The sequence below is a fragment of the Phacochoerus africanus genome, chromosome 13, assembly GCF_016906955.1.
Source record: "Phacochoerus africanus isolate WHEZ1 chromosome 13, ROS_Pafr_v1, whole genome shotgun sequence".
Lineage (NCBI taxonomy): Eukaryota > Metazoa > Chordata > Mammalia > Artiodactyla > Suidae > Phacochoerus > Phacochoerus africanus.
The window spans coordinates 56,842,631-56,868,476 of record NC_062556.1 but is presented as its reverse complement, the minus strand read 5'-3'; the positions used below and the strand labels follow the sequence as shown (position 1 = coordinate 56,868,476).

General features: G+C 33.9%; 1 long non-coding RNA gene across 1 annotated transcript in view; it reads right to left on the bottom strand.

Annotated features, from left to right (window-relative positions):
- Nucleotides 1-22,785, bottom strand: part of LOC125113144 (uncharacterized) — a 204,249-nt gene extending 181,464 nt beyond the window's left edge. Inside the window, exon 1 of the long non-coding RNA XR_007131364.1 lies at nucleotides 22,741-22,785. This is a non-coding gene — a long non-coding RNA (uncharacterized LOC125113144). The remainder of the gene's footprint in view (nucleotides 1-22,740) is intronic.
- Between the last annotated feature and the right edge of the window lie 3,061 nt (nucleotides 22,786-25,846).

Below are 25,846 nucleotides of genomic sequence, written 5' to 3'. Positions count from 1 at the left end.
CCCAGGGACTCACTTCTGAACACTGTGCCTCCCATCCTAGAAATCTTAGACCTTGGAAATTGATACCTCTTGATGTCTTGGGACTCTAAATGCAGGGTATTTCTGCCCATGGAAAAAGTTAAGACTGATGTGGAAATGAAGCTGTGATTCTAAACTGGAACTTCAGATTCCTGAACACTGACTCTGATTTCCACAAAAAAACTAGAATATCTACTAAATAATGGACAGGGCGAAGGTATATATGAAGTTGAGGGGATTCAGTGGGATGTGTCTTGGTGCTTTGTGTTAAGTTCTAATTATGAATAATAAATAATGGATTTTTTTTTGTCTCTGAACAACATAGCTTCAAAGGTTCAGTGTCCACAGGCAAGCAAACAAAATCACCTCAAATGGTACCTGGGTGTTAAGTAAACTGTAAGTACAGAGTTGAGTAGAGAAGTGGCAAATATTAATTATACTTTTAAGGACTACCTTCAGCAGATGGATGTACTTTGTTTCAGTTGCTATCTCACTTCAACTTTTTTTTTTCTTTTTTTGCTTTTTAGGGCCACACCTGCCACATATGGAAGTTCCCAGGCTAGGGGTGGAATCTGAGCTGCAGCTACCGGCCTATACCACAGCCACAGCAACACAGGATCTGAGCTGCATCTGCAACCTATACCACAGCTCATGGCAACGCTGGATCCTTAACCCATTGAGCAAGGCCAGGGATCGAACCCGCATCCTCATGAATCCTAGTTGGGTTCCTTAACCACTGAGCCAGGAAAGGAACTCCTCATTTTAACTTTTTAATATACTGTGATTGGCCACCTCCTTGAAGGATTAAATTTTCCCTTATTCTATCATGCAACATGTCATAAAATCATTCTTAGAAGAGAGCCAAAATCTGTAATACGATGTTAATTGATCTGAGTGTTGCCAGCGATAGACCACATCCCAGTTATAATTCTCTCCTGATTAACTTGGCTCCCCTAGTCTCCTCATCTTGCTCAAGAAAAATCATCCCCTGTTGCCTGCATGATTTAATTTTTGATGCTCAGTAGCTCTCGCTGAATATTTGGGGGTGAAGGAAGCCTCTCTGCTCTACTTAGTAGAACTTAGCCAGAGCCTTAGCGATCGCAGTAAGCCAGTTCAGCTAGACCCAAGAACTTAAGAGTTTTAGGATCATAAAACATGCCACAACTCAGGGGGTCAATATAGTTACCCAAGTGGATGCTCTAAAAGCCAGTGGACCTAAATCAGAAGTAGAAGGCAATTATCATATCTTAGGGAAAAAATTTAAAATAAATAGTTTTGTTGTTTTAAAATTAGAAAATGTCAAAAAGAGCCAGGGAATAAATTTCTCTCTCTTCCTTCTTCCCTCTTACCATCATATTGTTTAGAGGCACAGGGTTTCTATATGGAAGATTAATGAATGCCTAAGCAAATGGCTTTGTTTTTTACAGAAGCTATGGCTAGCATATGATATACCATCTTGTTTATTTTACATTTTTCCTAACTGTTCTTGAAATGGGATCATTATGTCCAACAAAGTATCTACAAATAGGCTTTAGAGCAAGTTTTATGTTCCAGAGATCCCAGGCTAAGATGGTCCAAATGGTTAGGAAATCTCTAGGTCCAAAACCCAGATATGCAACTTATCATTATTAAAATTAACTTACAGAGTCCTTAGCAGGTGACATATGCTGTTCTGTACACTTGACTCTCATAATAACTACTATTGAGATAACGGTATCCTTATTTACAGAACAGGAAATTGTGAAATAGAGATTAAATGGTATCAAATATCAAATTGATCTTTATAATAAGAAAATTCTCTTGTTCTGGCAGAAGTTGAATCTCACTAATTTACTACAATGCAATCCATTATTATTGGACAGTGGCTTTAAGGTAATCTTGAATTTTGTTGGAGGCAATATTTATAGTTTATTTAAAAGAGTTTGTGCATTTTCTCAACCATACAAAATAGCTACCATAATCCAGTGTTTTCTGGAGGAAGAAAAGACTCTCAATTTTAACTGGTCGCAATGTAAGTTATTCTGTTTGATGCATATGAATCATTTAAGTTAATACAACTGAAGGATTTATAGCAGGTTGGAATAATATAACTTCAGATTTTCTTGGGCAGAATATTGTGGAGGGAGATTCTTGGCTTTTGATGTAAACCTTTATTTAGCAAATAGCTCTTCTTTTGAGAAATAGTGACCTAGGCGAGACTCAGACCCTATAAATATAAAATGACACAAAATGAGATATCAGTTCACTGTGAAACACGAGTTTGCCATTATAAACTTGGTGTTAACTGACTTGCAAAACAGAAAGACAATATGCCAAGTTCTTGGCTAGTGATTAAAAATACAAAAATATTAACATCATTTTATAACATCAGAGACATCAAAATATAACAAGATAAAATGCAGTTTGGCTTTTTCTGTAGTCAATGATATTTAGAAATAAAATAAATTATGTTTTTCTTTATGAAGAAGATGATATCACTTTAATTACCTTAAGTGACTTAATATATTTCATATTGTTTTCCTTAAAAGAAAACAATACATAAACATATCAGAGGTAAAATCTCAGCCTTGAGTTCTTTCAAAATAAATTCACAACCTATTTTGGCAAGGGTGTTAGATGGAGTTTCCAAAGAGAAATGTTAATGTATTCAAATATATTCAGTTTTTTCCTAATAGCAGCATACTTATCTATATAAATACACAGATTATTTCAAGTAACAGAATTCCTTATTTTAGCTAATTGGTTTGATTCAATTTGCCTTTATGTAAATCAATCTTATTTAAATTTTATATTCTTTTTTCAAAATAATATAGTCCAAAATTTGTGTCACACAGAATATCGACAGAATTTGGAGTTTTAGGTCCTAAACTTGATATATTTAATAAGTTTTCAGGATAGTCAAGGTACCAAGTAAAAAGAAATAAACATTATTTTCATCAGGCAGTTTTGTTTAACTTCTATCTTTTTCTATGTGCTGCCAAGATTTCTTATGATTTGTCATATTTTATTAGCCTCAGACATGCAATCCTACTTTCTCTTCATCATCATCATTTATAGCTTTACTTGCCTCTGTGTGAAACTTGACAGCTTGTTATATTTGTGAGCATTCATTTAGAGTACCTTATTTCTGTTCTTCAAGAAAGTCTTTATTTTTAAGTTTAAAAGAGCACATCAATTTAACAGATAAATAATTAATGTTAATTTTTAGTGTCCAGAATATTCTTAAGTTTTTACTCTAAAATCCAATAGAGAAAAATCCCCAGCATATGTCAACTGAATTTGCCTGTAGTTTGGACCTCAATATAAAATCATGATTTTCCTTTTTCCCTTGTAAATTGACCTAGCTTTAGTAATGTTATGATTTTTTTTTTTTGATTTGTCAATCACCTGATTGTTCCTAGCTGGCCACAAGCAGTTTTTAAACTAACTTGCCATCTTTAATTTTTGTGTTATACATGTTTTAAAAGATAAATAGCATTTCGTTCTCTATTGATTCAAGAAAATGTATTATTTTTAATTTATTTTGATATACTAAAGAGAGTTTAAAAAACAGAATTTTGGAGTATGGAAAATTTGAAAATTCAGATAGTCAAAATTATTTCTAGAAGCTTCCAGTAGAAGTAAATATTTGTTCATCTGAAAAAATTTTATCTGACCACTTACAACTTACTTTTATACTCTTTTAGCTCTAATGTTGTTTTGAAATGATTTAGGCATTGATTTTTACTCCAAGTTATCTAGAATATTTTAAATGTACCCATTTTAATTTAATTTTTCCCACTAAATCATATTATATAATTAAATTTACAAAGAATTTAGGAAAATGATAGGATATAACCATAAAAGCACAGGTAGCAATTCTCTTTACACTAGTCCAAATTTGTTTAGAAAAAAATATTCAGTCTAACATTTAGAAGTAGATATTTCTCAGATGGAAGAAATACATGCAGTCTTTTGGTGAAGATAGATGGACGGCAGATAGATAATGTCAAATTACAATGTGAGGAATATGTGAGTGTACTAGTAATGGTGAGAGAATTCAGTTTATGACATTTCTCTATTTATTTAGGGAGAATTGTATACTTTAATCAAATATACATATATGTCAATAGTGACAAGATACCAAAGCTTTTATGGAATAGATTAAGTTAATTTCTCCAAAGGCAGTACATATTGTTTCATTACCAGCATTTTCTTCCACTCCAATTACCAAGCTGTTTGCCAATCTTTTTTGCTCCTGTAAACTCTGAAAGGATTTTGAAGAATAAAATGATACTTTGTACATTTTCAAATTATCATAGCTTTTTCATGTAAGGTTAAGTATTTGCAAACAATATTTTCAGCCTATAGTATATTTGGGATACTATAGAAAATGGTTACATAACTAATTTAAATGTATATGACAAATCCCAAAGAATCCCCATCATCACATACAACTATTTTTAATGTTAGCAACTTAACATTTTTCCTTTTCTTATTTCAATGAGGTAAAATTTTATTTCTACTATTTCACAAAATTATATACTACTGTATTATATATTTATTATTAAAGCATTTTATTAATAACATTTATAGGCATTTGGAAGAAAATTATTAAACATTATTAAATGTTTAATAATTAACATTATTAAATATTAAAATTATTAAACATTTTTAAAATTTATTAAAAGTAAAGTGAAATAAAATGATTTTTGTATATTTATATTATTTCCACATGAATAATTATGGGAAGCTCTGTGATTATTTCTCCAAGCTGTCATCATTTAATTCTACCCTGACTATTCTTCAGTTGCCCTGCCCAGATCTCCCTCAGAAAAGAAATTGCATTCAGCTGTGTAGAAAGCAGGTAACTGAGAGTCTACAATTGTAGCACGTTTAATTTGTGTCCTAGCATTTGAGCTGAGACCACACATTTCCTGCCCAGTCTCCAGCCAATGAGTGAACATAGTAAGGTTACAAAGCTGGTCATTTTTGTCCAAAGCAGGACTTCTTTATAGGGTAATAGATCTTTCAAAACTTTTCATCATGGTGGCAAACAATTGTTCATATTACAGTGTATCACTCTCCAAAATCTACCTGCCTATCCTGTTCTCTCCCATTTTTCATTTAATGGGTTTTAGGTCCTCATTGGATCTGAAACATCAAAACATGTTTTCTGAAGTGTTCCTCTGTGCAATCTGGCTTCTTCTCCCTTTTTTATTAAATGCAGGCATGAAGTGCAATAACCTTTCTGAATACCTAAATTTATCTCCAGGTCTGCTACTGAGATAATGAATTGATACGAGCTCCCATTTATCAGGTTTTAATTCTAGTAATAATTTATTACCACTCCTTGTGATATAAAAGTCTTATAATTGTTAGTTTTGAATTTTGATGTGTATGACTATAAACTCATTTTTATATTTATTTTTATTTTGAATAATTTCATATTCAGATTATAGAGTTGCAAAGATAATCCAGATAGTTTCCCATATACCTCTCACCAAGCTCCTCCTAGTGTTAATACCACACATAATCATGTCACAATTATTGAAATTAGGAAATAAACAATGGTGCAGCACAAGTAGAGCCTTGTCGAGAAAAACAACAACAAAAACAACAACAACAATGGTGCAACACTAGTAATGTACAGACTTATTAAATTTTCAAATGCTTGTTAAAAGATTCATTTAGTCATCATATCTCCTTTCAACTTGATAGGTTTTACATCTTTCCATTTTTTTAACTGATCTTCACATTTTTGAGGAGTATTGGTCAAGAATTTTGTAGAAACAAAAACTTTTTTTTCTAAGGTTTTTTCATAATTACACTGAGACTATGGATTTGGGTGAAGAATATCAGAGGTGTTCTCCAATTGCATCATAACAATGGATATGTGACATCAACATGGCATCAAGGACTTATTTCTATTAAACTTGATCTCGTGTTAAGGTGGTATCAACCAGGTTTATCCGTTGTAAAGTTTGGCTTACAGATTTCTTGCAATACTTCATAAAGCCTTTGTATGGTTTTGGCATTAGAGTAATGGAGGCCTCATAAGTGAGCTGAGGGCCATTCTCTCTTCTTGTATTTTCCAAAGGAGATTTTGTACAATAGATGTTATTTCTTCCTTAAATGTTTGGTAGATAAAGACTTTTTTTTAACTTAATACTAGTTCCTGTTGACTTAAAAATACACACAGGCAGGAAAGAGGGCACAGGGCACCACTGTCCAGTTTTCCCAGCACCACTTATTGAAAAGACTGTCTTGACAGAGACAATATTTCAGAGTAGAAGGACTTGAACTCACTTCCTCTTATGAAAAACCAAAATTACAACTAACTATTGAACAAGCATCAACAAAAAAGACTGGAAGCTACAAAAAAAATATATATATATATATATATCCTATACTCAAAGACAAAAGAAGTTATATCAAGATGGAAGGGTGCTTTCACAATAAAAGCAATCCCATAAGACTGGGTAGGTAACCCACAGATTGGAAAACAACTATACTGCAGAGGCTCTCCTACAGGAATGAGCGTTTGGGACCCCATGAAAGGTTCCCATGTGTGGGGGTCTTGATTAGGAGGAGGATCCCCCAGAACATTTGCCATTGAAGGCCTTGAGGATTGAACATGGGAACTCCATAGTCCTGGGGGAAGAGAGACCTAACTGATGGAGGGCATGCACAGGGTTCCATGTACACTGGGTCCCAGGGCAAAGCAAGGACTCCACAAGAATCTGGATCATTCTCTCCCAAGGGTCTTGGAGGGTCCCTGGCAAAGCAGGGGTGGCTGTGGCTCACTTTTGGGGTCCCAGGAATAATCATCAGTGTGAGTTCCCCTGGCGGTTGCCGTTTTGGAAAAATCTGGTCCCACCCATCAGGGCTGAGAAGCTCCAGGCCAAACAACAAACAGGGGAACACAGCTTCACACATCAGGAAACAGGCTGCCTGCTGTCCTCCTAGGCACACAGCTGCCTCTAATAACACCAGAGACAAAGCCCCACCCACCAGAGGTACAGGAATTAGCTCCACCTACAGGGGGCAGGCACCGATACCTTCGATCAGGAAGCCTACCACAATCCCCTGTATCAACTTTGCCCACAGGGAACAGACACCAGAAGCAGAGAGGCTATAATATAACTCTGTAGTCTGCAAAAAGGAGACCACACAAAAAGATATACAAAAGGAAAAGTCAGAGAAATATGAGTCAGATGAAGGAAACATATAAGACCCCAGAAGAACAGCTAAGTGAAGTGGAGACAAAAAACCTACCTGAAAAGGACTTTAGAGTAAAGGATGATCTAATATCTTGGAAACAAACATAGAGGTAAAGATCAATAAACTAGAAGAGACATTTAGCAAAGGAATAGAAGATTTAAAGATTCAACAAGTAGAGGATACAAATGAAAGATTCTGAAAATGCATTTGCAATTAAAAGGCCATCAACTTAAAACAATCTTGTATATATATAGACTCATATATCAAAACCTTATCATAACTGCAAACCAAAAATCTGCAATAGATACACACACAAATAGTAAAAACACAGCACTAAAGTTAGTCACCAAACTACAAGAGAAGAGAACAAAAGAAGGGAAGAAAAAAGACCAACAAAAACAAATCTAAAACAATTAACAAAATGGCACTCAGAACATGTATATCATAATTGCCTTAAATGTAAATGGACTAAATGATGGCTGAATGGATACAAAAATAAGACCCATATATATGCTGTATAAAGACAACACGGTACGTATATATAATGTGATATTACCCAGTCATAAAAAAGAATAAAATAATGCCATTTGCAGCAAGATGGATGGACCTAGAGATCATTATACTAAGTGAAGTTAATCTGACAGTGAAAAACAAAAATCCTATGATACAAGTTATATGTGGAATCTAAAATAGGATACAAGTGAACTTACTGCAGAACAGAAACAGACTTACAGACTTTGAAAATAAACTTATGGTTACTGAAGGGGACAAGTGGTGGCAGGGTGGACTGGGGATTTGAGATTGCCCTATGCCCACTGAGGTATATGGAATGACTGTCTAAGGAGAACAGGAAATTTACCCAATATTCTGTGATAATCTATATGGGAAAAGAATATGAAAAAAATGGATTTGTGTATATGTGTAACTGAATCACTTGTACAGCAGAAATTATCACAGCACTATAAATCAACTATACTTTAATAAAGCTTTTAAAAATGAGAAAAACATATGCACAACTTAAAAGTTGACAGTTAAATTTTATTTGAGGCAAAGTGGGGAGTTATAGCCTGGAAGCAGCATTTCGGATAGCACTGAGATACAGCTCCAAAGAGGTAGGAAGGAAAGTCAGTGTATGTGATTTTGGTGAAAGGGGAGGTACATGTAACTAAGCACACATTTTGCAAAAGTTATGTGCTAGTCTTGTGACGGTTACTGCTAGTCATGAGAAGCAGACATCACCATGACAAATTTGAGTACTTTTTTTAGATATGGGGAGAAGCAAAAATTTGGCACATAAAATATTCTCCTGAAATCTATCTGAATACTTGTTCTTCCAATTTTCCTAGTGCATGGAGTGCCTCAGTCCTGATCTCCTTTCAGGGGTGTTAGGGGTCAGCATCTGCAGTGACTCATTATTCAATCTATGTAGGGGCAGATGGCAAGTGACAATCTCCAGTTCACACTCCAGTTCGTTTGTTCGTTCGTTCATTCATTCGTTCCTTCCTTCCTTCCTTTTCTTTCAGGGCTCCAGGTGTGGCATATGGAAGTTCTCAGACTAAGGGTCAAATCAGAGCTACAGTTGCCTACCTACAACACAGCCACAGCAACACCCATTCTGAGCCACCTCTGCAATCTATACTAGGGCTCATGGCAATGCCAGATCCTTAACCCACTGGGCAGGGCCAGGGATCAAACCTGCATCCTCATGAATAATAGCCAGGTTCATTTCCACTGAGCTGCAATGGGAAATCCAACACTCTGATTTGTTCTACTTGCATTTCTTTTTTTTTTCTTTCTTTCTTTTCTTTTTTTCTTTTACATCTGCACCCCTGGCAGATGGAAGTTCCTGGGCCAGGGATCAAATCTGAGACACAGCCTACACCATAGCTGTGGCAATGCTGGATCCTTAGGCCACTGTACCGCCAGGCTGGGGCCAGGGATCAAACTGGCAACAGCCACAAACATAAGCTGGATCATTAACCCACTGCATCATAGTGGGAACTACAAGATGAAGACTTTTGTTCTATAGGAGAAGTAAGAGTAGTAGGTCTCAAAAGGAGTTTTTATAGTGGCTGGTCTTCTTTTATAGCCAGCACAACAAGCAAATAATTCTGAGGTTCTTCCAGATCTTCCCTGTGAGTTCATCCTAGAGAGCTTGGAGGGAAGCCCTGTAAAGGTCCAACCTTCCTCCCATTTATGCAATCTGGGGCTTCTCGCTTTTATTCTATCCTACGCTTGGTCTAGAACATTTTTTTAATTTATTTATCTGAATATTCTTTCCCATTTAGGTGGCATTGGGCAGCTTTTGTCCTAGGTAAGAAAATATGGGATCCTGTTTCTCTCTACACATTACAGGTTAGTTATTTGCCTTTCAAAGTCAGTTTTCTGATGAGTTCAAGGAAAGCCACTAATGTGCCTGTTTCTCCAGCTTTGTTCTTGTCATAAAGGTGAGAGTAAATTTCTTTTCAGTTCATCATTCAGTTCACTTGCTGACCTCAGGAGCTATTTGACCCCAATTTTTTTTTTCTTTTTAGGGCTGCACCCACGGCATATGAAGCTTCCCAGGCAAGGGCTCTATTGGAGTTGTAGCCACCGAACTACGCCACAGCCACAGCAATGCCAGATTCGAGCTGCGTCTGTGACCTACACCACAGCTCACAGCACTGCTGGATCCTTAACCCACTGAGTGAGGCCAGGGCTCAAACCCCCCAACCTCATGGTTCCTAGTCAGATTCGTGTCAACTGCACCACAATAAGAACCCCTGACCTCATTTTTTTATGCTCTTTCTTTTCCTCCATTGCTTTTTCTTTAGCATTTTCAATTGCAATGATGATGAATATTGAGCAATTACTAGATTTCAAAAAGTAAAGTAATATGGATAAATTATAATTCTATATAATCAAAGAGTAACTTATTTTATAATGTCATACTTCTGTATAACACTATTTATATAATACTTATACATGTAAAGAAATGAATTTCTTATTAAAAATAAATCTGGGTTATCCTATTTGAAAGATTAAATTTTAAAAAATAATCAAATATCAACATATGTGTGCCTGTATTTGAATTTGGATGTTTTTCTAAGTGAATTAAACAAATTTCTGGATATGGCCTCTTTATTTTCTTAGTTCTATTTTGAGAAAAACAGTTTTTTACTAAATAGTATTTCTTTTGCAGAAGCAAGTAATCTGGTCAATCCATAATTTCCTTGAGAAATATGCATTTTTTTCCTTGAGAAATATGACTTCAGGGAAATATACAAAACATATGGATTAATTTTGTTCACACGGTAAAGTGTCATCACATAGATTACAAATATTAAAGGTTCTAGATTTTATATTATTAAGAAAGCACTTGATTATTTACTAAAATTATATAATATTTCTCACATAATCTATCCATCTAAATGGTATTGAGTCACTCAAAAAGAGACCAAGACACAGGCAATATGATAATTATGTTCTAAAGCTGAATTTAGATTATATGATAAATGCTGTTTAAGTTTCTAAGTACATTTGTTATTTGTAGACTTTTATAATTAATGTGCAGTTACATCACCGGTACGAAGAATAAAATTGTATTTTAACTGGTGGCAGCTAATCATTTCAGAAATTGGCTCACTACATTATTTTTTTGTTGTTATTGAGGTGAATTTTAAAATGATGACACTTTGGAAAACTCTTTAGTATGGAATCTGGGTACCTTTAAAAGTGATTTGTTGGAGTTCCCATCGTGGCGCAGTGGTTCCGACTAGGAACCATGAGGTTGCGAGTTCGGTCCCTGCCCTTGCTCAGTGGGTTAACGATCCGGTGTTGCCGTGAGCTGTGGTGTAGGTTGCAGAAGCGGCTCGGATTCCGCGTTACTGTGGCTCTGGCATAGGCCGGTGGCTACAGCTCTGATTTGACCCCTAGCCTGGGAACCTCCATATGCCGCGAGAGCGGCCCAAGAAATAGCAAAAAGACCAAAAAAATTTAAAAAAAAAGTGATTTGTTAAAGCAATTTAAAAGCAGAAAATTCTCTTCCTTACTTTCTGCTTTCACTCTATTTAATTCAGACAGAAATAATTAACTGAAACAATGAAACATCAATATTTCATTTTAAATTCTAATTAATGCTATTTAGATGCACTGGTTACTAAAACATATGCCAGGTAGTATTTTTATATTACTTTTCACTCTTCTTTTTCCAAACAAGCGCATTATTTTGTGTTCTTAAAATGGATTTTCTGGCATTGCTACAGCTTATGTGGCAACTGTGGCTCAGATCCCTAATCCCTGGCCTATGATCTCTATATGTTGTGGGACAGCAAAAAAAGAGAAATAAAAAAATTAATTAAATAAAATTGACTTTCAAGTCCAAAAATGACATAGGAATGCATTTTCCTTTAATAACGAAGACACTGCATACTAAGCTGGAGAATCTCCTAGTCTACTTCCATTCTTCCATTCCCAGACACTGTTAAGAACTGTTGGGTTTTACTTTAGAATTTTAACAATTCAATGTGGTAAATGAATGTATATCTGGGGCTATATTTATGCTTTGGTTTTGTGTTCTCTGATAATTTTGTGGCTCAGTATTCCACCATGGTAATTATCTCTTCCATTTCGTTTAGTCTGGCATTTTTTCCATCTTCTGATCTTTTGTTTTTAGTTTTGTTTTTAATTTCATTATGTATAGTTTTTGAGTTCCAAAATCTCCAATAGCTTATTATTGTATGATGATTTCTGCCTTATGGACACAATCTTCATTTATATATCTGACAAACAAAGATATAAAGTATATTTTTCTTTTGCTTATGTAATTCAATCTTTTTGTATTCCTTGTATCTCAAATTAATAAGATAGTGACCTTATTCAAAAGTCTGTTGATTCCTGAATGTGTACTGACTTTCCAACACAAATTTCTATGTGCTAACTTTGCTGAGACTGACCTTTGGTAAAAAGCTTTTGTTCTTGTTTTTATTTCTTTTTAATAGTTATGAAGTGAACTTTGTGTGAGAAGTCATTTAGCAGTAAATCAGACCATACTAAAAAAACTACCTTATAGCAGTTAGTTCCATACTCATATTGTGAGAAGCAATTTACTATTAGGCAAACATTATCCATTCCAGTTACATACCCATTCCAGTTACATTAAATAATGTAATATGCATTATTTTAAAGTACCAGAACTAAAACCTCAAGAACTTTGTTCTAAGTTTTATGATTGGGCATGTTTAAATAATATAATAAAAATTACTTAATGCTCAGCTTCTATGAAATGATGTATTTCTTTTTAAAGGAAGCTATCACTAAAGTTTGAGAAAGACTGAACTAAGGAACAAAGCTGGTTTGGGAAATGTCTAGTTAAGGCAGAAGAGAGTTGTTTTCTGGGGAAACAACAGACACTGTGTAGACTACATCTGATTCTTCCAGTATTTGCTCTATGTCATTCTTTACCCTGACTCAGAATTAGTCACACATCAGTATAATTGCCTCTAATTTTTTCTGTCACTGTACTGAAACAATAAAGTACTGTATCTTTCTTGTTTACTATTTTACCTGCAGAGTCTGGCACATGGTAGTTGCTCAAAAAATATTAATGATGGAATAAATTTCAGAAATATTTCATATTGTTTTTTAGTCACAGAATAATGGTAAGAATTTTTACACATATTAAGTATTAAAACAATACACCAAAATATTTCCCCTGCATTTGAAGAATTCAGAGAGATAATAGGTGCATATATAAGGACTTCTTTTTTTCCTTTTTCAAAGAGTGAAGTAGGAACCTATATTTTCTTAGATTGCACCCAATGTAAAAACATGGTTTAGTGAGTAAAATAGCCTAATGAATAAACAGAAGTTTCCACAACATTGATTATGTGTATAAACCATCTCAGCCTTAATGACTGGCTGCCACTTGGAGTTTGCTGTTTATAATTCTGTCTCTGCCTCCTAAGACCACTTTGTTCTGACTGAGACACCCCTTCACACTTTGCCGCACAGGCGCGTAAGTCTGGGCTTCTCTGATATTGACAGCTCTATCATATTGATTCAAATTATGCTTCAACATGCCCTTGAAGGATTTCTTATGACCATCTGTTGCACAATTAGTTTTCTTCAGTTCCTCGTACACAATTGCTTTGGAATCTTATTGCCATCAATTTTATTGCCTAGGCTTGCAGAACAAGATAAAATGAAAATAACTTGGATGTTCAGAATTTGTGAGTAGTCAATGACTATATTACTTGAAACTTTTATCAAAGTATGTTACCTTAGGAAAAACTTTGTTTCTCAATAGAATGTTCTCCTAAGAATGGAAATGATTGATCTCAGATCACACAGGTATTGCAAAATGGGAAATACTGTACTAACGTCATTGCTATCATGACTCACATTAATGTCACATTTTATAAAATTATTTTCAATTGATTATGAAACTGCATTTTAGATTAAGGTACTTGCTTAGTGTTAACTAGATACCAAGTATCTAACTGGGATTAGAAACCAGGATTTCTGACTGAAGATATTACCATTACATGTTACTGATCTGCAGAGTTTTAAAAGCTTGACATAATTTATTTGCCAGAGTAAAGGAGCCATGTATCATACCTGGGCATTCAACTTTCAGAGACTGAGCACTCAGCTACTTTGCAAAGACCCTAGCGAAGTAACATTGTAGAAACAACTGGCTTTGAAGTCAGTGGGTTCTATGGCTTACTATCTGTGTGACTTTGGGCAAGTTCCTTAACTTCTCTGAGCTTCATTTTCCCCCGTTATGAATTAGAGATAACGATGCCTACTTTGTAGAAATTTAACCAGGTTTAGATATAACTGATGCAAAAAATTAGTAGATTGCTAGACTCAGAGTAATAATTACAAATACCACCCTTTACTATAACTTGTGAAACCATAATAATATGTTATACAGAAGAGCTTTAGATAATTTTGCTATTATCAATAAGTATATTATGATCTGACTGCATGCCTATTCTAATTAATAAAGTGGAAAATTACTTAAAAATAAGCAAAAATAAAAATATAACAGCCTGACACAAATTATTACTAAACGATTACAATGTGTAATTTCTAAACAATATTTTAGTATGATATCAAATTATCTTGAAAATGTTTAAAATAAATAAGACAACTTTTCTTTCTTAAAATTCCATCAATAATTCAGTAATAAGTGAAAGATTACTTTGTCAAATGAATAAACATAGAATGGAAAAATCAATAAATGAACTCACTGGAGTTAATTCAGCATATACTATACAATAAGAATTTGTATTCTATGAAGACAAACTAAACATTTTAAAAAGTAACAATCTTTAAATAAATGTGTATTATTTTATAATAGAAAAAAGATAAATCCAAGGTTAGTACTATTTCAAAACTGTTTTAAAGTATTATAAGGAAGTTAATAATAAAATGTTATATTCCATGGGGATAAAATTCTTACAGTTTCCTGGAACTGAAGATTTATAAAATGCAACATATGTGAACTACTTTGGAAAGATATTCTTAGTCATAACTCAAGTAAACTCAGGTGTGATACAGCAGATGCAGGAACTTAAACAGTATTTTCTGATGGAAAAGGAGAGGAAGCAGACATATTCTACAGAAACTGGAGTCCCAGGAGAAAGCCAAACAAATATAGAAAATAGTTCAATGCACATGTGAGGATAAAAGATGGCAGGTAGCTTCAGGCATTTTTCTGGAAATAATTTTATATATTATTTCAATCTGCTAGAACTAATGGAGCATCAGAGATAATATATACCTGCTCTACACTGTAATTCACCTTAGTTGTATGTGTGTGTGTTTACCAGACTGTTAAATTCCTGGATTAAAATAATGAGTAGAACTCTGCCCATTCTATTTATATACTAGTTAATATTGACATAATAGTTATCAGGAAAAATACCTAAGAGTGTAATTTTATTCCTCCTCTCCTCCTTCTGAAGAAGATTTTGGGTTTAAAAACTTTCATCATAGAAAGGGAAAATAAAAATAAAACTGAAATCTAGTCATTTATTTATTTTGATGCATTTTCACAAAATTATGTTTCACAATGTGGGATATTATAGAATTAAATAAATTTATTCTCCCTCCTCAAATTTTAAACAACCAGATATACTGTATAGTCTTATTCTACCAACATGAAAATTGGAAGAAAATTCTCCTTGAGTATCACTTTTTCACTCAGTGAGAGATTCTAATTTAAAAAACATGGGTTCAAGTTCCCATCTGGGTTTTGGCTGAATTTGAGTCCCGAGACGTGGGTTCATGTCCCAATCTGGGTTTAGGTTGTGTTTGAGTTCTGGCACCTGGATTCAAGCCCCCATCTGGGTTCTGGTTGTGTTCAAATCATTAGTGCTATCAGTTTCAATTTCATGATCCTTCTATATACAAAAGGAAGAGCATCTAGATGAGCCTAATCTTATCACATGAGCCTTTTAAAAGCAGAGATTTTCCTTACTGGTAGCAGAAAAGGAAATAAGAAAGATCTGAAGAATAGGAAGGAATGGGTATTCCACATCTGGCTTTGCAGATGGAGGGAGCCATGTGCCAAGAAATATAGGCATCTAGGAAGGGGTAGTTTCCAATGATAGTAACAATGAAATAAGGCCCTTAGTTATACATTTCAAGGAACTGAACTTGGTCAAAAAATCGAATGTACTTTGAAGTGGATTCTTCCACAGAATTCTTAGATAAGAGCCATTTTCAGCTGACATGTAACTTTGGACTTTTGAAACTCTATGCAAAGAACCCACTCAAACCAAACAGGAATTGTGACCTACAGAAATGTGAGCTGAAAAGTGGGTATTACTTTAAGCTACTAAGTTTTTAGTAATAGGTTACAGAACATTAGAAAATTGATACACAATGTAAGACATTTTTAAACTGTGATCTTTATGGTGAAAATGTCAGTTCATATGGATTTGCATCCTGAAACACCTCAATAAATTTCTTATGAATGTCAGTATAGATAGCTTTTATTTTTTGTTGCTCGTTTATTTATTTATTTTTTTGGACTAAAAACTTTTCCCTAAAAATGCAACATTTTAGTGGACAGAAAACTCATATGAGTCAGTGGTATGAAACAGCTGCCAAGGCCACTAAGTCTATTATAACAGATGTTTATTACATAGGTCAGTGATGTTTCATGAAGAAAACATCTTTCTCACCTCTCCAGTGTGAATGAGAGGCAGGGTTTGGAAAACTATTGGCATTGACAGAATGTGTTGCATTTCTTTGAAGTGGTATTAAGATTAATTAGCATTTTGCATCACCTGTTATCCAGGTTAACTGAGACCCTGTATCCAATAGTCCTCCATAAGTCTAGACAGTATTCTTTCCCAGTGAAAACTTTACTTTGTTTGAAATCAACTCCCTAGGAATTAGACTCTGGGGAAGAAATTTGCATGTGGGATGTGTTTTTGGACTTTTAGGAATACATCTAAAACAAGGTGAGGGAAGCAGGAGTGGGATTAAGCCGAGGATTATTTTTCTGTGATGAATTCTGACGCACTTGCAAAGAGGTCTCAGCTGATCCTAGGATAGCTCTGATCTAAGGATGGCCCTTATCATCACAAACTTAAGTAGTTTATTTTACTTTGCATGATAAAATCACAAAATGATATCAAATTAGAAAATTAGATCATGTTAAAAGAAGTATAATATCAAGGGATTAGGAAGAAAAAGGTAATTCAAAAAGTGGATTTCTTTGTTTCCAAAGGAACCTAGAATACCACCATCAACAACAATAACATGTATCTTGACAGAAAGACATACTATCTATTTTCGTAGAAAAAGCATTTTTTTTTAAAGCTTTGAATTTCAAAAGAAAGTTTTTGGATGAATATTGTGGCAGGAGATAGGTATATTTAGAAGGATTACAATCAGAAACATTTTTGAAATATTTTGTAAGACATTTTATATAATGACTTTCATAGAAAGCTGAGGGCATGATATCAAAATATAATAAAATATATGTGGGACTTTAAGAAATGATAACCAAATAAGAAATTTTTGATAGGCAAATGTGTACCAAATAAAATATATATTGTTGTGAATTGTGGGTGTAATGTGTAGTTTTCAAGTATTATCAAATAAGCAGCATAGTGCTCAGAGAGCGTTAGAGAAAGATGGGAGAAAAACACAGATGGAGACCACGCCCTCTGACAAAGGCTTATGTGGGTATAAATTATGCAGCTATGTTGCTAGATGAGGACCAATCTATGTCTGAGAAAGAAAACAAATGGTGAAAGAATGCCAACAGATTATACAGGTTTTGAGAAGTTGATAAATGATAACATCACACTCTATATATTCATACTTATTTTGCAGTATTTTTATGGATTGTTTATTAATAAATATAGATATCTCTCTGTAGATTTTACTTTTTAAAAAATGAGGAAAAATATAATTTTTAAAGCTTTACATTGAAACTGTAAATATTTTGAGGTTGGTTTGTGGGTATGTGAGTAGTCACATTTTGGACATCTGTGAGTAAGTCAGTTAACATAAACATTATTTCTCTATAAATAATGGACCTGGATTGGTATAACATAAAAATGAGCCATTTTATTTAAAAACTCCCTATTTGTAGCCTCATTAGGAATTTAGATACCATACCTGGCTAAATTTATATTTTTAAGAATTGATTGACTACAAAGTTAAAGGCAACATATAAGTACTTCCAGAGAGCAGCAGAACAGAATCTCAATACAGAAATAAGCTAGCCAGCAGGGAGCATCAGATGTTTCTGATTCATTGGAAGCAGTGGGGAGCAAAACTTCCATGAGACAAACTGTAGCTTTGCTAACAGTGCCCCAGGGTATATTGGCAAATACATCTGAAATATTGACTTTCATAAAATAGACAAACTTACTTTGTTTGCAGAACTCACATTCCCTTTCACAACTATACCTAAGAATTTCTCCAAAGACAAAAGATAATAGAGTTTCCTCTTTGTCTTTGGTACACTGTGAAACATGACAGTGAATTGGAAAGAGATGGATACCTAAAAACAAAGAGTCCTTATCTAAAACCACAGAGAGTGGCAGAATACCCAAATATGACTTTTAAACCTAATGTCCCTCTTTAAATATGTCTTTAATAGAAAAATTGACAGATTATGTTTCCAATGACTAAATGAATAAATGTTTTCTTGACTAGTTCACAGATAAATTAGAATGGAGAAAGAGATGCATATAATCCACTGAGAAACCCTTTCTGACAAATTGTCTGTTTGAATAAAGATGTTTTTATGTTATGGTAAAATATTTCTATGAAATACAAATAAAATATCTATGCCCTCTTAATGTAAGTATTCCATTCTACTAAAGAAATATATGTATACTAATTCTCCCATTTCATACTACAACTTACAATCAGTGCTCTTACTTTCTTTACAGCAAACTTCTAAAATTATAATATGTAAATGGATCACCCAAAATCTTATTAAAATACAGGGATGGGGACCAGAGTTTCCAAATTTCTAACATGTTTCCAAGTGACTTCAAAGCTGACCTTTCTCCAGACCATTCTGAAGAGCAACACTTTAGCATGGAGGTTCTCAATGGATGTAGAAGAGGACACCAGAGTGCCCCAATTGATAACATTTGTGCCTAAGTCATTGATACCCTTCACTCTCAGTGTTCCTGGGTGATGCCTGAGGCAGCCATAATTGGGGATGATTTGTTACAGCTGCGTAAAGCTTTATTCATGTATTATAGTAACACACACCTTATGTGTGTTCATATATGACTAAGTGTAGAAAAATTGCATGTAACAATTAGGAGTTATGCCCTAAGAACATTCCTTAATTAAAATATGCCAAAAATATCTTCAATACTGGTTTGACATTCTTGAAAAATATTTTGGACTTACGACTTAAAGTGTTTGAAGGTCTTTTGACTTGCCTTAGTCAGTCTACTGCATAGGACTTCCTGAGAATTTTAGCAGGCAAGATTAAAAAGAATAGTATTCTTGAAAAATTCCTTAAAACTAGACTGAATAGTTCTCTAAAAGCCTAGCTCTCCTGAATATATTTAAATCACTAAAAACATCTGTGTACATTTTTTCCTTCTTGATTATAAAATGTTATTTTTAGAAATTGTAGCTTTGTAATCCATATGATATTCCCAACATTCTAGATAGTTCCAGTTATAGCTTAAACATTTGTTTGACTATATAAATGCATATTATTTGATTATTTAGAGTTTTTAAAAGTATTATAATAGAGGCACTTTTTAAAATTAAATGGCCGTTTACTGTGTCACAAAAGAAATATTCCTTGTATCAGTTAGCAACATCCTCTGCAACAGAGACAAAAGATAGAATCTTTCAACTCACTAGGGCATAATTAACGACTATGAAGCCCAGTCACAGGAGAAGTTATAGAATTTCATTTAAGTAAAATACAGAAAGAGGAAAGCAATTCACACTGGTAAAGGTCCAGAAGTGGTTATCCTTGGGAGTAGTGACTGAAAGGGAGCATCAGGAGACTTCTAAGCTGCTGGTAATGCCCTAGTGCATAATCTAGGAAATGTGTTCAGTTTGCTAAAAATCGGTACAGTGTACCCTTATGGCACTTTTACTTTTTAAGTAAAATGAAAACTTTTCTGTTTAAATAAAATTTACAAATGTGTTTCAAAATTTAATTGTAGGCTTTTTCAGAGGTAGAATGTTGTCTATTTAAAATATTATAATTGCCACGTGTTTGCATGAGGGTGTATCATGCATGGTTTTGCTTTCATCAGCTAATGTATAGGTAATTTTCAGTAGAAATTTCATGAGAATTTGGGAGATAATATTTAACAGTAAAATATCACCCAACAGTTGGAAAAATAACTGTGTTTCTGTTTGAGTGTGTATGTGTATGTGATACATGTGTTTGGTGCAAGATATGATATAAACTCTTTTATTTAGTAAGTTCTAATTGTAACCTTTAAATCTGCTGAGAGGGTAAGTTGCAACTATAGATTTAATGCTATGTTTTTGAAAATTTTGGAATGTTTTCCTAAATCTTTCTTTCTACAAACAGGTTTGATAGAGAATTGCACAACTGAGAACTTCCTATCTGACGAAATGGCTGGTTCATCATGCAGAACATTCTGATAAACAGAATTATAAATCAGTGAAAGATAGCTTGCCTTTAAGTTGTTGAAGCTCTGCTACAAAATAGGCACTTTAGTCAAGATAATGAGATCCACTGCACACTATAGGCTCTTTATGAAAATACCCTTAAAGCCACTCTTTCCTGACATTTACTATGGTAATTAGACATAGAACTAAAACATATTTCTGACATCTAAGGCTGCTTTACCCTCAATAAGAGATACAACTTTTCTAAAAAGTCTACTTTTAGGATATTTTCCAACAGCCATTTTTCCCTTTACTCCAAAGTAGGGTGGTGGGTCACGTGTAGTAAATAAATGGTATTATCATTTATTACAGTACACATGAAACATTTCACCCTATGTGGATGGTGAAATGTATAAGCACCCCTAAACAGTTGTTCCATATCAACACAAAAAGAGTGATTTTTTTTTTGGAGAGTTTGTTAAAGAATATTCAGCCTAACTCTCTATGTCCAAACTTAGATTTGAAGTTCAGAAAGAAGCTATTTTTCCAAACCAGAATTATTCAGTGGATCTGGAGTAATTCATCTATTTTTGTTTCTCATTTGTGTCTTTGAAATGTTTGTACTTCATGGAACGTTTGCCTTGCACTTAAGATTTAAGAAGTAGGTAGAACTGCATGTACGTTTCATAAAACCCCAACATATTTAGAAATAGATAGGTTTTATTAAATTCCTCAGATTTTTAACTCAAAGTTTATCAAGTATTGTATGATGACTAGTAGCCCCCCAAAGATTCCCACATCCTTTTCCCAGGAACTTGAATTTTACATTAAGTAGAAAAGTGGACTTTTCAGATGTGGCATATGGAAGTTCTCAGGCCAGGCGGCACCAAATTGGGAGCTGCCGATCTGCACCATAATAATAGCAACACAGGATCCGAGCTGCGTCTATGACCTACACCACAGTTCACGGCAATGCCGGATCCTTAATCCACTGAGCAGAGTCAGGAATTGAACCTGCATCCTCATGGATACCAGTTGAATTTGTTAACACTAAGCCACAACAGGAACTCCCAACCAATAAACTTAAAATGGGAAGATTAACCTGGATTATCCAGGTTTGCCTAATGCAATTGCAAAGGTGTCTATGAGAGTAAGACAGTGAAGTTAGGGTTAAAGAGAAAATATGTGAGGATGAAATCAGATGTCAGAAAGAAAGGAAGATACTGCAATAGTTGGCTTTAAAGATTGAGGTGAGAGGGAAGAATTGGGGGTATGAGCCAAGGAACCCAGCCAAAACCTAGAAAATATTAGATTCTCATTTGAAACCTCTAGAGGAAACCATCCTTGTGAACACCTTGAACTTAGCTAAGTGAAAATGATTTCGGACTTTTAACTTCCAGAACTGTAGGATAATACATTTGTTTTGTTTTATGTCAGTAAAGGTGCGGTCATTTGTTACAGCAGCAATAAGAACCTAATACACTTGGTAACCAGTAACTAATAACTCCCCACCAAGCCAGTTACTTTACTCCTTACTATATAACTCTTTTTTACACAATTCACTCCTTTTGTAATTTTTGCCAGTAGCTGCTCTAATAGGTTTCTGCAGAGACTGCACTTTGGTTCATTTCATGCCTCCACGAATGGGAGATCCTTCCAATGCCTGTATCATATCTCCTTAGCTTATATCTGATTCCAGCTAGAGGTACTAAAAGTTCTGTGGCTTCTGATTTATTTTACATTGTCAGTCTCTCCCCTGGAGTGACTGTTGCTCATCTTTCTTCATTTGTTCTGGGGTCTTTTCTGATACCTAGAACAAACCCACTGCACACTGAAATCCCACCAAACTTAACGCTCCTATAGAAGATAGTATCTCTACTGGCAACCCTCAAATGCGGCACAGGTGCTGTTAAATAATTATCCCGGGCACCATTATTTCAGGTGCATACATGTGAATTTCATTCTGGATTTTTCTCAAATGTGGGAAGAACAATTCCTGTAAACTACAACAATGAAATGCATAGGTTCTCATTGATCTGGCTTTTAATATTGTCCTGCCTCATTCTTGCCTCACACATACTCCTACTTCCTGTGATCACTTCTCAATTAACTACCTGCATTAAAATCTTATCTCAGGCTCCGCTTGCCAAGAAACCTAAAGTAATGAACAAGGATAATGTCAACTGTCTTGAACACAGCAGTCAATCAAATGCTTTTTGGATGATTTGCATTTGAAAGACAACTGATTAATGAGAAGGATTTAAAATACATGTTAAGAATTGTCTTGATTTTGTTGGGTACCTTTAATTATCTTCCATGATGATGATTTTTTTGCTTTCCACACATAACGAATTTAAATGAGAAGTACCATTAGCATGCTGTTAAAACTGTCAACAATGAAAGATATTTCTAAAATCTGGTTATTAAATGGTTACTCACATGGCATTTCCTCGAAGGTCAGCTTATTTAAACATTTTGTTGACTAAAAGAAAAAAAAAGTACGTAATATGAAAAAATCAATTCTGATCTTTCATGCTTTTCATACTGAATAGGCAGTGCTGAATAAACATTCTTATAATCAACACAAGTCAAAAATAGTACTTTTCATATATATGTTTGATGATTACATGCAATCTTTTAAGTCTCTCTTTAAAAAATAAACCATGTAAAAGCAATATACAGGAGTTCCCATTGTGGCTGAGTGGAAACAAATCTGACTAGTGACCATGAGGATGCAGGTTCGATCCCTGGCCTTGCTCAGTGGGTTAACGATCCAGTGTTGCCATGAGCTGTGGTGTAGGTCTCAGACACAGCTTAGATCTGGCACTGACCCTAGCCAGGGAACCTCCATATGCGATGGTGTGGCCTCCCCACCAAAAAAGATTAAAAAAAATCAACAGACTAGGAATATATACATATCTATGAACATATATACATGGATATATACATATATGGATATATGTGAATATACATGGATAGATACATGTACATATGTTGCAGACCCTCAATTGCGATTCTTTGCTAATTCTGAATAAGCTCATGTTTGCTGGAGAAATACCTGGCAGTCTATTTCTTTCTGGTCAACAACTCATAAAAACACATGTAACAAGTTAATTTTTACTTATGAATCTCCTATGAATAGTGATTACGTAAAAATGTGATATGCAGATTTATATTTCTAGATACAGTTCATGGCAATACTTTTTCAGTTATTTCTTTCAAGCTTTAGTGACAGTATGGAAACAAAATTCTTGACCACATTTAATTGAAGAAAAATATGAAGACAGTGTGGTTTTTCAACATTTTATATAATTAGATAATTTGGATTTTTTTTCTAAATAATTACAGACACAAATCTTTATCATTGAATTCCAGCAATGTTTTCAATGTTATCACAGTCTCATCAAAGATTGAAATTTTTCCATAGAAAAGATTTTTCCTTGTTTTTTGTTTTGGAAGTGTTGTCTTTTTAATCCATAATATAAGATATCCTTATTTTTAACTTAGGGTATTTTATCTTGTATTACGTACTTCCTTTTTCTCCCTCATCTGTTCATTATCATCTCTTCACTTGAGATACGTATGTGCTTGTGTTTAATAATTTGTCTTAATTTTATCTAATTTTTATACATTTCTTAGTATTATGTATTTTCCACGTGTTGTTTGAAATGGTGCAGGTTCTTATCTCTGCTTATAATTTGTTTTTGTCCAATCACTTGCCATTTTCTTTCTTTCATCTGTTTATATGTAGAATACTGTTGCCTAAATATTCACTGCCCTCTGTAATCTTAGCAACTCTTCTTTGAAAATGCACAGTTTTGAATTTCTCAGATATCAAAAACAGGTATACATCTACAAATTTATCTATTTATAGAATACATTTTATTTTCCATCTGTGGTTTGCTCTTCTGCTTATTTTACTAGTGCAATTGAATAAGTCCTGCACTGGAGTCTTTTTTGTCATTTTTCCTTGAGTATGCAATATTTATTCTGAGTCATCCATTTGGAATAGGGTAGAAAAGACCACCTCATAAAGTGAGTTGAGGTGCAAATCATTTAAATTTTGCTAGGTTGACACAGAACATCATCTCAGATTCTCTACTTTGGGGGTATATTTCTTTCCTATCCTGGAAGACATTTGTATTGGGTCAGAGTGAGGGTCAGCATGTTCCAAATCCTTAGTATGGCTCTCTAGCACTTCAATTCCTTTCCAGGAAATTTAGCTAGCAAGCTGACTAACATCTAGTATTTTCTCCTCAGTATGTCACAGATAGAGACAAATGTTTTTAGATGTTTTTGCTTGTTTGATTGGCTGGGTAGTTAGTTGGTTAGTGATTGATCAATTGCTTTGGTTTGACTGCTTAAGAGATAAATTCTATTTCCTTGCTGAATCTGGCCTCATTTTTAATTCCATGTTTTCCCCTGAGGAGTCCACATGACCTTGAGCTCTGCCTTGATAGGCCTATAAGTATCTCTTACTTTCTTATTGTTTTCTGCTCTGATGTTTTTTCACAAATAGCATTTTCAGAACTAAAGTTGAGAATTAAGACTTATGGTTTCATAGGAGTTTTTTGTTGTTGTTCTTTTTTCCTACTCCTTGTTGATTTGGGTTGTTTTCAAAGGCCAGAACTGTGAAGATATTCTTTAATTTAATATTATCATTGCCTTTAATGAAATATTACCTAGTCCCTATTTATCCTGAAATTTTATCTGAGTATGCATAAATTTCCTTTTGTTTGCATGTAATTCATTCTTAAATGGTGATAAAAAGAACAAAAATGATTAGTTCATAGAATATTAACAAGTGTTACTAACCTATTTTGTGTTCATGGTGATACATTTCCATCTCTATAAACTGATAATATTATTATACTGTGTATTATCTATTAATTAATGACTGTAAAGTTTGTGATGAATACTAAGTATTAAATTTTGATAGAAAAACTAGCCATCTAAAAATTATTTATAATAATTTCTCTGACCTATAAAACTCATAAAGAATACAGTCATTAAAATGTTTTTCTGAAAAGCTACACTACTGAGATTTTATTATTATTAAATTCAAAATTTATTATTATAAAACTGTGAGGATTTAGCATAGAAAATAATACATTTGTGTTCATATGAGCCTAGGAACTTTTCATTACATATTTACTGACTATTCTTTTCCAAGATTGTCAACAGCATTTCAGGAATGCTCATTTACTTTTAAGTACATATATTAAAAATATTGTACAACATAAAGGATGTTTCATAGTATTTCATACAATTTCTAACAAGCACTGTAGTTACTATCAATGCCATTTCAGAATGCTCTTGACTCCTTCAGAAAAAAGAGTTTATTATTGTACAAAAGTTGCTAACTGGTAAATATCTATGGTAGCAAGTTAAATATTTCACTTATCCTGGGATTTTAAAACACAGAAATTTTTTTTCTTTTTTTTCTTTTTTTCTTTTGGTCTTTTTGCCTTTTCTAGGGCCGCTCCTGCGAGAGCTTTTGCTGCTGGCCTATGCCAGAGCCACAGCAACGCAGGATCCAAGCCAC